The sequence below is a fragment of the Desmodus rotundus genome, chromosome 3 (genome assembly GCF_022682495.2).
Source record: "Desmodus rotundus isolate HL8 chromosome 3, HLdesRot8A.1, whole genome shotgun sequence".
Taxonomy (NCBI): domain Eukaryota; kingdom Metazoa; phylum Chordata; class Mammalia; order Chiroptera; family Phyllostomidae; genus Desmodus; species Desmodus rotundus.
This window is the reverse complement of record NC_071389.1, coordinates 163,910,043-163,922,904: the sequence shown is the minus strand read 5'-3', so window position 1 is coordinate 163,922,904 and position 12,862 is coordinate 163,910,043. Positions and strand designations below refer to the sequence as shown.

Genomic DNA, 12,862 nt, shown 5'->3' with positions numbered 1-12,862 from the left:
GGATGAATGTTTCTTCTTTATCTCCTTGGTTGTTGAACTTCCATACAGTTCGATTTTCTGTCAGTTCTAGTTGTTTTTTGTTTTTAGATTGTTGTTGTCCTTCTTTTGGTTGTGTGAAGAGGCACAGTGTGTCTACCTACGCCTCCATCTTGGCCAGAAATCCGGAACTTTCACATTCTTAAGCAAGGAGTTGATTATAGTGGAACTCAAAAAAGAGAACTAATTTGGAAATTTAGATTTGGCAGTTCACAACATACAGATGGTAGCTCAAGCCTCAAGTACAAAAGAAGTTAGAAAGTGAGAGTTTTTAGAATAATAAGAAAAAAGGGGAGAGGGTTGAATTGTGAAGAATACCAACATTTATAGAGTGGTAAAGGAAGAAGATGAGCAATGGAGACTGAGAAACAGTCTTTAAAGGGCTAAGACCAAAGGCAGGAAAGAATGGTGTCACAGCAGCAGAGGGAAAAGAGGTTCATGGAAATCTGTACAGATTAAGGACTGAAAAATATACTGGAATTTTCAACCAAGAAGTCCTTGTGATGTCACAGTGAGCTGGGGATCATAGTTACATTAGAGAAGTTGGGGTGCAGGTCAAATTATTGTGGACTGGAGAAGTGGGGAAGTAGAGGTGTTTATGGGCTTCTCCTTCAGGAGACTCAGCTTTGGGAACAGAATGGAAACTAGAGCAGAACCTACAGTCTACAAAGATTTGTGTTTTTTCTTCTTCCCCAGGAAAGTACAAAAGTGAAGCTTCTGAGTATAGTTTTAGGATATCCAGAACCAAGATAGGGAAGAACCAGTAAAGAGGAGGTAGTCAAAGTCTAAGAGCAAAAGGCTGATTGCTGGAAATAGGAAAAGATAATGAAAGATTCAAGGGCAGCATGGTAGCCAGACTCCAAGATAGCCCCAGTGGTCTGTGCTCCTGGTATTCACACACTTCTGTCATCCCCTCCCATGTTGTACCAGGGATGGTCTGCATATCAGATTGAATATGGCAGAAGTGATGCTATGTTGCTTCTGAGACGGGATATAAAAGACACTGTGGCTTCCATCTTGGTGGCTTGTGTGCTCCTTGCACAGCCCCCCGCCCCCATCCCCTCATTCACTCTGGGGAAGCCAACTGCCATTTCATAAGCAACACTATGGAGAGGCACACACGCTGAGGGACTGGGGCTCCTCGCTGACAGCCGTGTGAGAGAGCCTGGAAGTAGATCCTCCAGCTCAGTTAGCCTTCAGATGACTGCAGCCCTGGCTGACATTTTGGCGGTAACAGTATGAGATACCCTGAGCCACAAACACTCAGCTAAGTGTTCCCAGATTCCTCACCACTTGAAATGGCATGAGGTAATAAATGTTTATGGTTTTAAACTAAGTCTCAAATAGTTATGCAGTGTAGGGGAGGAGAAAGTTTTCTTCAGCCCTCTTACGGTCCCTGGCAGGGTCTAAAAATGAAACTGACAGGGACAGATAGCAGGAGAAAAACATACAGATTTATTTCATATAAGTTTTACAAGACACAAGACCCAAAGAAAGAGTTAAAACTGAGTGTTTATGCTGAGTTTGGTGAAGAGTGGACAGTTTGAAGAGAAATATGATAGGGTGAGGAATATGAGGTAATTGTAAATTGGGGACACTTAGCGAGGCCTGTTTGTTTGGATGTTTCTTGGCTTGACATCCCTTTGTCTTTAGAGATAAAGATGCTGCTTTCCTCTGGGTATAGGGCGGGCACTCTGACATGAGGGTTTCATGACCAGTTTCAAGGGAGAAGGGTAAGGTCAGAGTGACCTTCTTGCTTCTGCTGTTTTTCACACTACTTCCGCTTAATATATATTCAATATGCCAACATGCCATATTTTGGGGTGGCACATCCTGAACCCTGTCAATAGGCTGAGTAAGAAAAAAAAATCTAAATTTCTACTTTCGTGATTCCCAGAGCACAAATTTTACTAAAACTATGGAAATAAGCAAGGTAGTTTCATAGCTGTATTGCTGATTTTAAAAAATGATGTGCAGATTTTGTATTAAGCTGGAGTAATTCATATCTGCGTGGTTTGGTTAGAGATGACTGAAAGTGTACTAGGCAAAGAAGCAAAGCCCTATTTATCTACTGAGCCTGAGCCCATCAGCAGAAATAGATAAATAATACAGGGGATTAACTTTGGGCAGAATGATGGATTCTGTTTCCTCTGAGAAGCTGTCATGTCTGACCATTTTTACAAGTTCCTGTTCTTTAAATTTACCTCTTAGAGTGATTAGCAGAGTGATAGAGGACCTATCTGCTAATATATCCAAGTTATCCAGCAATAAGTCTTTACTGGACAAAGCGGTGCGGTTATTAGCGTAAAAGCACGAACAAATACACAAACAGTGAGAAGTTAATTATCCAGGCAGAAAAAAAAAATGCATACAAAAAAACCTATGCATGCATGAAGAACAATCTGAGAATGTATCAAATGAAAACTATGTTCAAAGCAAAAATCATGCTTGCATGACGAACAGAGCCTCAGTTAAGACAAATGAATACCCTTGATCACAGAACAAGGAGAAATTCTTCCAGCAAGGGGGTGTAACTGCCGAATGGGATCATATCAAAAAATATCAAGGGAAAACTAATTTCAAGGTTATAACAAGGTGGAACTGAAGCTGATTGTTGAGGTTCGACTTTAGGTTAGTCAAGAGAATTGTGCTCCCTTTTTAACCATTTACAGTAAGTATGAAATTCATGCATAAGAAATTATTCTGCTGGTGAATGTGACTCGTTGTGGTAAAAACTTTAAATTTTTCAGTCATTTCCATTATTTAGCTCAGACCTTTACTCTTACATTCATTTTAGGAAGGACTTATGTGCAAACCGTTGTACAAAGTTTAAACTGTCAAAATATGCTGTAAAGAAAGTGGATTTAAAAAAATTTTTACTTATTTATTTAACCAAAGACTTTTTAATCACTTTCTATTCTTTGTTGTGTTTTGGGTTTCAGTGGACTGGAGCAGGCTGGACCACAGTGACGACTGGAGCTGGACCAGGTCCCAGGTTAACAGGCCCCGTTGTCAGTGCAGAGAAGGTTCTGACCCTGTGGGCAAGGCATGGCTTTCACGGTTTCCCATTCCAAATCTGTGGAAAAAATGATAGTACTTGGAAGTGCAAGACTTTGATTTGAATTCTGGTTTTACTGTTTAGTAGCTGTGTTACACTGAGCAAGAGACTTGACCTCTCTGAGTCTCAATGTCTCCTTCACAAAATAAAACTAAGAAAATCCTGCCATGATGACATACTGGTCAAATGAATCTCACATCAAACATATGTGGAAGCCATCTTTAAACTTCAAAGAACTATAAACATATTATTTTAATTGTTGATGCTATTATCATTCCTTATTACCTTGTATCTTTAAGTTCTTGGCAAAAGCTCAGATAGGCTTTAAATCTTGAATATAACTTGAGAAAGGCTAATAGCTAAAGTGAAAAATAACTGTGTCTTTTAAAAACACATTTGAAATTAATTTCTGAATCAGAAATTAATGGCTAAACCAAATCTACATTAATGAGAAACATTAAATATTTAACTCCTGGAGTTTGTATCTAGGACCCTAGGATAGAAGCCATTTTCCCAGCACCAAAAGGCCAGAGTATTGGAATTTGCTGTTGGAAATAGATGCCACAAAAACAAATAATCTAGATTTAATTTTTGGATCATGTAAAAAGAAAGTCCGTTAAGAGACTTAAATTTTTTTCTGATTATAAATTTAACACATTCATTGTAGAAATTTTGGAAACTACATACAGGTATAAAGAATTATCATAGTTCATAACCACATTACTCATAGTCACTTAGCATTTTTGCACAGTTTTTCCAATTTTCTTCTCCTTCTTTGTTTTTTTAATATTTTAATTATTATCAGTACCATAGCATTAATTAATCTTTCAAAACATGATTTTAATATCATATTATAAAATTTTTTTGCATACAAAATCTAAAAATATTTTTTAAAAGATCTGAATTTTTTCAAACATAAATATTTTCCCTGCAAGTATTTCCCTAAGGACCCAATTTCGAATCCGTGCACCATTCTGGCTTCTCTTTCTTTCATGTGGGATATCGCCAGAATGGACTTTATCCTAAATCAAATATTAAATCTACCGCTGAATCCTTGTAATTCTTTCCTTTCCATTCCTATTGCCATGGCCCATGTTTCTTCAACTCTAAGTTATTGAGCTAGTTTTCTGGCTAGTCTTCTTTCTAGTCTCTTTTCTCTATAGTCTATTTTACAAACCTTTTTCATGCAAAATTACCCTGCTCAAAATATGGACTGACTCTACAATCTGGAGCAAAGGTCCCAAACTGGAGCTTCGAAGCTAGATATAGACTACGATTTTGTTTTATTACAACTCCTCAGTGTTCTGAACCTTGCTTTTCAATTAGCTGGAACCCTTGAGATGGGCCATATATCTTCACTGATTGTGTGACCTGCCTGGCCTCTGGGTTTGTGGTATGACTGAGCCGATTTTGCCTTGTGTAACTTCAGGGGGCACTGTGCACTGAGCGTCCCTAGAATTGTCCAGGGCACAACCTGTGCTGTCAACCCAACTCTACCTGGTGGCCCTGCTGAAGCCTACAAGTATTTCAGAGTTTACACTGTAGCCTATATGATATAAGAAAAAAACCTGTTATCTTATCTAACGATAATGACTAATCAAGCCCATCCTGTACCATTGCATGAAAAAATGCTGACACTCCTAAAAGCCTTGTACTCTAAGATAAGCCTTAAAAAACAGGAATATCTAAAAGCCTTGAATTACAAGATTAAGACATAAGGTCATTTTTTACTCAAAAGACAGAAACATCTTGTTTTTCTTTTTAGCAAAATGAACCCAAAAGTTATCCAATCATAATTGTCTACTACCATAGAACAATATGAGTTATCACCTGTCCTTATGATTTTCTACCCAAATACATGTTAATTTCTTGATTAGGTGAGCCAATTTCATTCTAACTTGTATCTTTTGTAAATGCAAGTTAAAACTCTAGTCTGTTCTTGCGTTTGTCTCTAAGTATAAAATTCCTTAAATCCTAATTCCAAGCTCTTTACAATGTGGATCCTACATCCACTAAGTTTTCTCCTTTGCCTAAAGAGAACACTTAGGACAAATTGACTTATTTCCTTCTTAACTGATCCCATTTCTCCTTCCACTGATCTTTCCATTTCCTGTCCTCTTAACCTACATCATTTTGATTCTTCGGGGTCCGTTTTAATCCCACCTCCTTCATGAAGCATTATTAGCCACCTTAGTCTTCATCCTTTTTCCTCTGTGAACTCTTTCTGATACTATGTAAATCTCACATGTGCATGTATTTTTCTTATTGTAATATTCTTTATTATTAGTATAAAAGTAAAACTTGTTCAATTTAAAATACAGAAAATACAGAGGAGCAAATTGAACCATTGGTACACTTGTAATAAAACAGTAAATACAAAAGAAAAAAAAAAACTACCCTGGCTGATGTGGCTCAGTGGATTGAGTGCAGGCCTGCGAACGAAAGGGTCATTGGTTCAATTCCCAATCAGGGCACATGCCTGGGTTGCAGATCAAGCACCCAATAGGGGGAGCTGAAGAGGCAACCATGCATTGATGTTTCTCTTTCTATCTCCCTCCATTCCCCACTCTAAGAATAAATAAATAAATACAATCTTTTTAAAAAAAACGAGTTGAATATTTGTATAATCTTGAGATGGGGGAGGACCATCTAGTCTGATGCCAAAACTATAAACCTTAAATTCAGAAATAAAAATGTGAATTTTTAAAAATATTACATTTCTTTTTTTTAAAAGACTTTTAGAGAGAGGGGAAGGGAAGGAGAAAGAGAGGGAGAGAAACATCAGTGTGTGGTTGCCTCTCAAGTGCCCCCTACTGGGGACCTGGCCCGAAACCCAGGCATGTGCCCGGACTGGGAATCAAACTGGTGACCCTTCGGTTCACAGGCCCATGCCCAATCCACCAAACTACACCAGCCAGGGCTCATTATTACATTTTTATGTTATATTTGTTCCATGGAGTAAAACATGAAATATCTTTTTTGTTAGGTAAGCTTTTAACTTTTAGAATTGTGCCTTGAAATTCTGTTGCTTTCAGAAGATTCAGATTTCAGAAGAGACTGCTTTAACATGGGGGGGAAATGGCCAGCCTTTCCAGACCTTGCTTAATAGCAGCACATGTCTCTACAAGGACCTTTTTGCTGTAGAGATAGAGAGTTAAGAATGTATAGGACATTGACACAATAGAAAACGTCAGTATTACGAGAGCCTTTGGTTCTGGACAGAATTGGAGCTGTAAAGCAAGAAAATGATGGAAAATTTGTGAATGCTGGGGATGAAACTGCTATGCAGTAGATGGAAGTTAATCACTATTTTAGTTTTAGGGCTAAAGAAAAGCTGTTGGACTTGTCATTAATATCTTGAAATATGAAGAAATCACCTTGATTTTCCAAAAGCAAAAAAAGGATTTTTTTTTTTCAGGGAAACATAGTAGAATCTTTGAGTAACGTGTAACAAATAAAGCACCTTCAAACTACCATGTTATCACCAGTCCGTGTTCCAATCTGAGTGGTGAAGGCCCAAGTATGGCTTGGGAGGTCCCCTTCCTCCGTAATCTTCATGCCATCCTCAAACCATGTCTCAAATGTCTTTTGGAATTTTCATTCTTATTTATAAATAGTTGATACTTTTTCAAACCTGAAATGTGTAAATAAAATCCTCTTTAGTAAGTTGAGTTATATTTACTGATCCATAACATATAATCTAAGTAGAAACTGGTGAACTTACTATGCAAAGACAAGAAATTGTCAACAAAACCCCTTACCTGTCCCTCCCAGACTCAGAATGTTGGTCTTTAGGGATGGCAACTTGGTTGGGGTGAAAAAAGTGGCAAATGGGACAGTGTAATGGGGGTTTGTGTTGGGCTAGTGTTTTGAGAAAAAGTTGTTTGTCTACATCAAAGGATACACGTGGGAGAGTTCATTAAAATTATGGAGGTGCTAATGTCAGTTCAAGACACCTTTTGTCACTGTGCTCTCCTTCCAAGCAAATAGTCAGCCCTAAGCCCTGTATAAAAATTCTGGCAATGGCACTGCCATAATCTTTCTAGCACCCTCTTCCCATTCCACCCTCCTTCAGAAGGCAAAGGTAAGTGAAAGAAAATAATAATAACATTTATCAAACACTTTCAATCCCCGTTGGTTTTTACAGCCAGAAGTTATGGGGACTTCTCTTCCAATCACTGGGACCCTGGGCTATGGGGCCTGGTGTGGGGCCAGGACCCCTCGCTCCTCAGGGGGGACCTCTGTAGCCAAAATATCCCTCCCAATATTTATCCATCACATGAGGGTGTGGGACCAGCATGTTCTGCTTCTCTGCCACTCCTATAAGTCTCAGTGAGGTTTCTTCTTTAATTCCTTAGCTGTAGGACTTCCATTTCAGGTAGTTCTGAGTGATTGTTGTTCAGTAGTTCAGTTATAATTTTGACGTGGTTGTGGGAGGAGGTGATTGCTACATTTATCTCTGCTGCCATCTTGGCCAGATGACCAGACATTTTTAATTAAAGTCTTATGCTGACAGTGCTCTGGTTGATTTATTTCCACATTAATTTCCCCAAAGTCACACAGCTAGGAAGTATTAGAGCTGGGATTCAGATTGTGATCATTTAACTGCCATACTATACTGGTAGTTTTCTATTTGAACAGTTACTGGTTGAGTTGTTTGTTTTCAAAATGGTATGTCCTTTCTCAATGAAGTGATTTTAGGGGTCTGTAGCCACCCCTTTAGGCTGTCATGACTATCCTGAGTTGCTATAAGTGGAGGAAACAAAGCAATGATGACTTCATTGTAAAATGGAAGCATTGAACTTCTCCAAAGAGGACATAGAGATGGCCAATAGACATATGAAAAGATGCTCAGCATCATCAGAGAAATGCAATTAAAAACCACAACGAGATACCATCTCACACTTGTCAGAATGGCTATCAACAAAGAACAAGTGCTGAGCATGTGGAGAAAGGGGAACACTTTTGCACTGTTGGTGGGAATACAGACTGGTGCAGCCACTGTGGAAAATAGTATGGAGATAACTCAAAAAATTAAAAATGGATATGCCTTTGACACAGCAATCCCACTTTTGGGAATACATCCAATGGAACCCAAAACAGTAATTCAAAAAAGAACATAAGCACCCCTATGTTCATTGCAGTGTTATTTACAATCACCAAGATATGGAAGCAGCCCAAGTGTCCATCAATAGGTGAGTGCATTAATCAACTCTGGGACATTTACACAATGGAACTCTACTGGGTTGTAAAAAAAATTTTACCCTTTGAAACAGTATACATGGACCTGGAGAACATTATGCTAAGTGAAATAAGATAATCAGAAAAAGACAAATACCATATGATCTCACTCATATGTGGAATCAATTATACAAACTGAACTAACGAGCAAAACAGAAAAAGGCTCAGATGGAGAACAGATGAAGCTAGTGGTGAGGGGAGGTTAGGGGTGGAGGGATTGAGCAAAAAGGAAAAAGGACTCATGGACATGGACAACAGGGTGGCAATTGCTGGGGGATAGGAGTATCAGGGGACTAAATGGCAATGGGGAAAAAAAATAAGAAAGATTATATAAATAAATAAAGTTACATCAACCAGACCCAGAAAGAAAAAATGGAAGTGTTAACACCTAGCTCATGGGGTGGTTGTAAGAAGGTAATAAGCACCCAGTGCACACCCGAATTTTTAAAGTACCATATAAATACACCTTTGCAATACTTATTATTACTGACATGACTGACTTGAGGTCTTTGGTACATTAGAACACTGTCACTGTGTGTCTCAAATTGTATATAAATATGTATAAGTCTATAAAATTGAGGTATAATTAATATATAACTATAGTTTCAGATATACAATGTAATGATTTAATATTTATATATATTAGAAAATGATCACCACAATAAATTTAATTAACATCTTCAAACTGTATATTAATTGTTGTTATATGATGAACGTGTGCTCCAAACAGAAGGAAGAGTAAGCACCAAGGTCCTGAGGTAGAAGCACGCTTGCATTCAGGGAACAAAAAGGAAGCCAGTATGGCTGGAGCTGAGGGACCAAGGGGAAGAACATAAGAAGATGAGGTTAGGGATGTTAGAGCCGGGTGTTGCTTATAAGATCATAAGTGAGATAGGATGTCATTGGAGGATTTGAGGCAAAGTGTGACGTGATCTGACGTCTATTTTACAGCATGAAGAATAGGTACAGAGAAATAGAGGTAGTTACTATTAATCTGGGCTACATTAATTAGGAAGTTACTGCAATAATCTGGGCAAGAAATGATTTGGAACAGTGGTAGTGGTGAAGTGGTAAGATGTGGTCAGATTAGAGATATATTACATTTTGAATTTAAAGCCAATAATGAGCTTGAGAGACAGAAAGATGACCCTAAGATTCTTGCCCTAAACACGTAAAAGTTTTTCTTCATGAGATGTATAATGAATTCGTAGGTTCCAAAGGAAGTCAAGGCTTTGTTTTTAGGTAAGCTGAGTATTTGATGACTATCTGATATCCACATGGAATGTTGAAAAGGCAGGAGTTCAGAGAAGACATCTAGGCTGGACATATAATCTGGGGAGTTATTAGCTTGTAGATCATCCTTAAAGCCATACAACTAGTGAAGTGCGCTTAAGGAGCAAGAGTAGACCGAGAAGGGAAGATGCCCAAAGACTGAGTTCTGGGACGCACCAGAATTTAGAGTATGGGGACATGTAGAGGAATTAGCAAAGACACTGAGAAGTAGCCAGGGAGAAAAGATGGGAATCAAGAGAGTGATGTCACTCTCTTGGATTCTTACCCTTTGGAAGGTAAATTATTTTTGGAATCCAAATTATCTAAATTGTCTCTTAGAGAAGATAAAAACAGCCTCTTTGAGACTACAACCAAGTTTTTCTCTTGTTTTGTAAACACAAAGGAAGATAGTTCTCTAAATCCTTCTGGGTTCTTTCTAGGAAGGACAAAAAGCAGCTCCCTATCCTGGAATGTAAGGCACTGATTCCAGGTAGGATAGAGAAGTTTCATTACCCTGTAAACGCCAGTAAAGGGCTCCACAATCCAGGCTGTAAAGAATAAATGTTCCTGGGGACATACAAGGAAACACTCAGTAGATCAGTGTCCATGGCTCAGGAGGCTGCGGTTTTGCAGGAACACAGAAATAATTTTCCCACAGATGACAGTGCCAATTTTCAAAGTGGGTAAAATTTGTGTTTGGTAACGTGGACATCCTTTCTGCCCTTTTCCTTCTTTCTATTTAGTGCATCTTTTCTTCCACCTTTGGTGCTCTTGTGGGACTCTCCCGTTACTTTAGTTTTGGGGTATGGGCCCCTTCCCAAAATACTCTATGCTGCAACATTACTTTTGTCCTATATCCCCAAATTAAAAAACCCCACACTCTTAGGGTAGCAGGTCTTAGCTAGTTGCTAGAAGGAAAGCAAACAAATTCAAAATGGACCATTAATGAATTATGTGCTCTTGATATCGTGGAAGATATTTTTCTCCAAGAGTGATGAAGCATATCACATGGAAGGGAAGGAACTGAAAAAATGAAATGAGATAAATGTTGTGAAAACACACTCATATTTATAAAATGCCCTATAGATAAATGTCAATCTGTATAATAATTATTACTAATACTACTACACTGAGGCCTGCATAAGCAAAGACACTATTTTAATTCATGGTTTTTCCCATTGACTTTGGGCATTTTGACTTTGCCCACTTCAGTGCATGGGACTTCATTTTCCTGCTTTCTGCCTCTTGGTCACAAGAGGGCTGCTGCACCTACCGCCATGTTGCCATGTATTCCTGGCAGAAAGAAGAATGTGAAATAAAAGGGGAAGAGGGCAAAATAAGCTGGGCCTTTTTATTTGGAAAGGGATACCATCCTCAGGAACTACTAGCTTCATCTTATTACACATAATTGTGGCACAAGACCAGCCCAAATGCCAAGGAGGATGGGGAAATGTTTCTTTATTGGGAAAAAGCTAATATTAACACTACTTCAAATAAAATCAAGGCTTTATCAGGAAGAAGGAGTCAGCAGGGGTTGGGGTGGATATTATTTGAGTTGGCAACAAGCAATCTTAGGCCCGTATGGCAATTTTATTTCTAAGAATTGATCCTGCAGTATATTCATCGTCACAGAACCGTTTGATGCCTTCACCTAGATTCCTGGCAGTCCATGGGACTGATGGGGACTCAAATGTTGGAAAAATTTTACTTTCAGGTGATAGCTAATAAGCTTAGTAATCAAAGTATGTAAAAAACAGAAGGTATGACTCACCCTGACTTCAGGAGACCATAAGCAGTTCACCTTTGTGCCTCAAGAGGACTGCAAGCAATTGGGACGGTATCTGAGCCATTGTGCTCCAGGGTGAGACACCCACTGCCCAGGGCACAGATAAAGACCACTGCCTAGGACACAGAAGAAAGAATGCTGCATCTTTTATCTGCTTAACCTTTCCCCTGAATTCTAAGTCCCTCACCTATAATTTTCTTCTCTTTATAAAAAGAGTCAGTTTAAAATGGAATTTAAGATGGTCTGTTAGCGTACAAAACTGCTGTCTTCTCAGATCGCTGGCCATCTGAATAAAGCGTCCATAAAAAGTCCATCCCTGTCCCTGCTTATTGGGTCTGGTAGGTGACAGGTGGTACAAACACCGGCTTTTCCAGTCTCACTACCTTTTGGTGTGTTCATGCCCCTAGCAGCTGTGGGTGCTCCTGGGAATGGCTTCCACCTGCAACCCCGGAGGATTGCCCTTAGATGAGCAGAGCCTCTGAACCAGAAGTGCCTGATAACCAGAGTTCTGTGCTGACCCCCCCATACACACCCCTCCCTTCCCTGCCCTCCCACCTGAGACCAGCCCATAGCCAGTGACTGACTAGGGATGAGTGTGGGTGGGGAGGTGTAATAAATGCCTTGGTCCCTAGCCTAAGAGCAGACAGATTCTGCTTGCAGTTAGTGCTTCCGAGCTCCCTGAAGAAACAGACTGAATGCAGACTTCATCTGAACTACATTCTTGCTTTCTAACTCTCCTAGGTTTCCCCTGAGGGTGTTCTTCTAATAAATCCTGTGCACAAAGCCCTCCACCAGCATCTGCTTCTGGGGAGACAGACCTAAGACACACACATGTGGAATGACACAAGATTATTCATTGCTTCATGATTTGTACAATAATAACAAAAGAATACGCTAAATGTCTATCACTAGCATACTGCTTAAACAAAGCACAATAATATAACATATAGTTGAATACTTACCATTGTTAAAAAAACCAAAATTCAACTGATTAAATTTCAAGATCTAATTGGCTTTAATTAAATGAATCAGCAGCATCCCATCTAGCAACTACAGTTGTACAGATGGCAGGTTTTTATTAGCAGGAAGAGGGTGGAGGAAGTTAAATGAGTGGATTGGGGTGGGCCTAAGAAGTTAAGAGTGGATTATTTTAAGCAAGGATGTCTTCCCTTGGGAGAAGGCAGGGTGTCTTGTCAGGTGAAATACCTCACTGGAGTTATCAGGAAATTCCAGAGTGATTGATTGAGATCCTGGTTCTGGGAGAGGTTGAAACTGCAATTAGATCAGATATTAAATCTAGGTTTGGTATCCTGGGCTTTCAGCATGAGTGACTCCCTTTTAGACCCATGGTTTCAGTTTAGCACCATGTAGCTTCCAAAAAGGATGAAGCAGCTAAACACACAATATTGGCTCCTCTGGGAAAGAAACTAGGAGTTGAAGGACAGGGTGGGAATTTGGAATCATTTGAA

At 39.2% G+C, this 12,862-nt stretch overlaps 1 long non-coding RNA gene across 1 annotated transcript in view; it reads left to right on the top strand.

Moving 5' to 3' along the window:
* Window positions 1-3,249, top strand: part of LOC139440774 (uncharacterized) — a 34,480-nt gene extending 31,231 nt beyond the window's left edge. Inside the window, exon 3 of the long non-coding RNA XR_011650932.1 lies at window positions 2,979-3,249. This is a non-coding gene — a long non-coding RNA (uncharacterized lncRNA). The remainder of the gene's footprint in view (window positions 1-2,978) is intronic.
* Window positions 3,250-12,862: the final 9,613 nt, after the last annotated feature.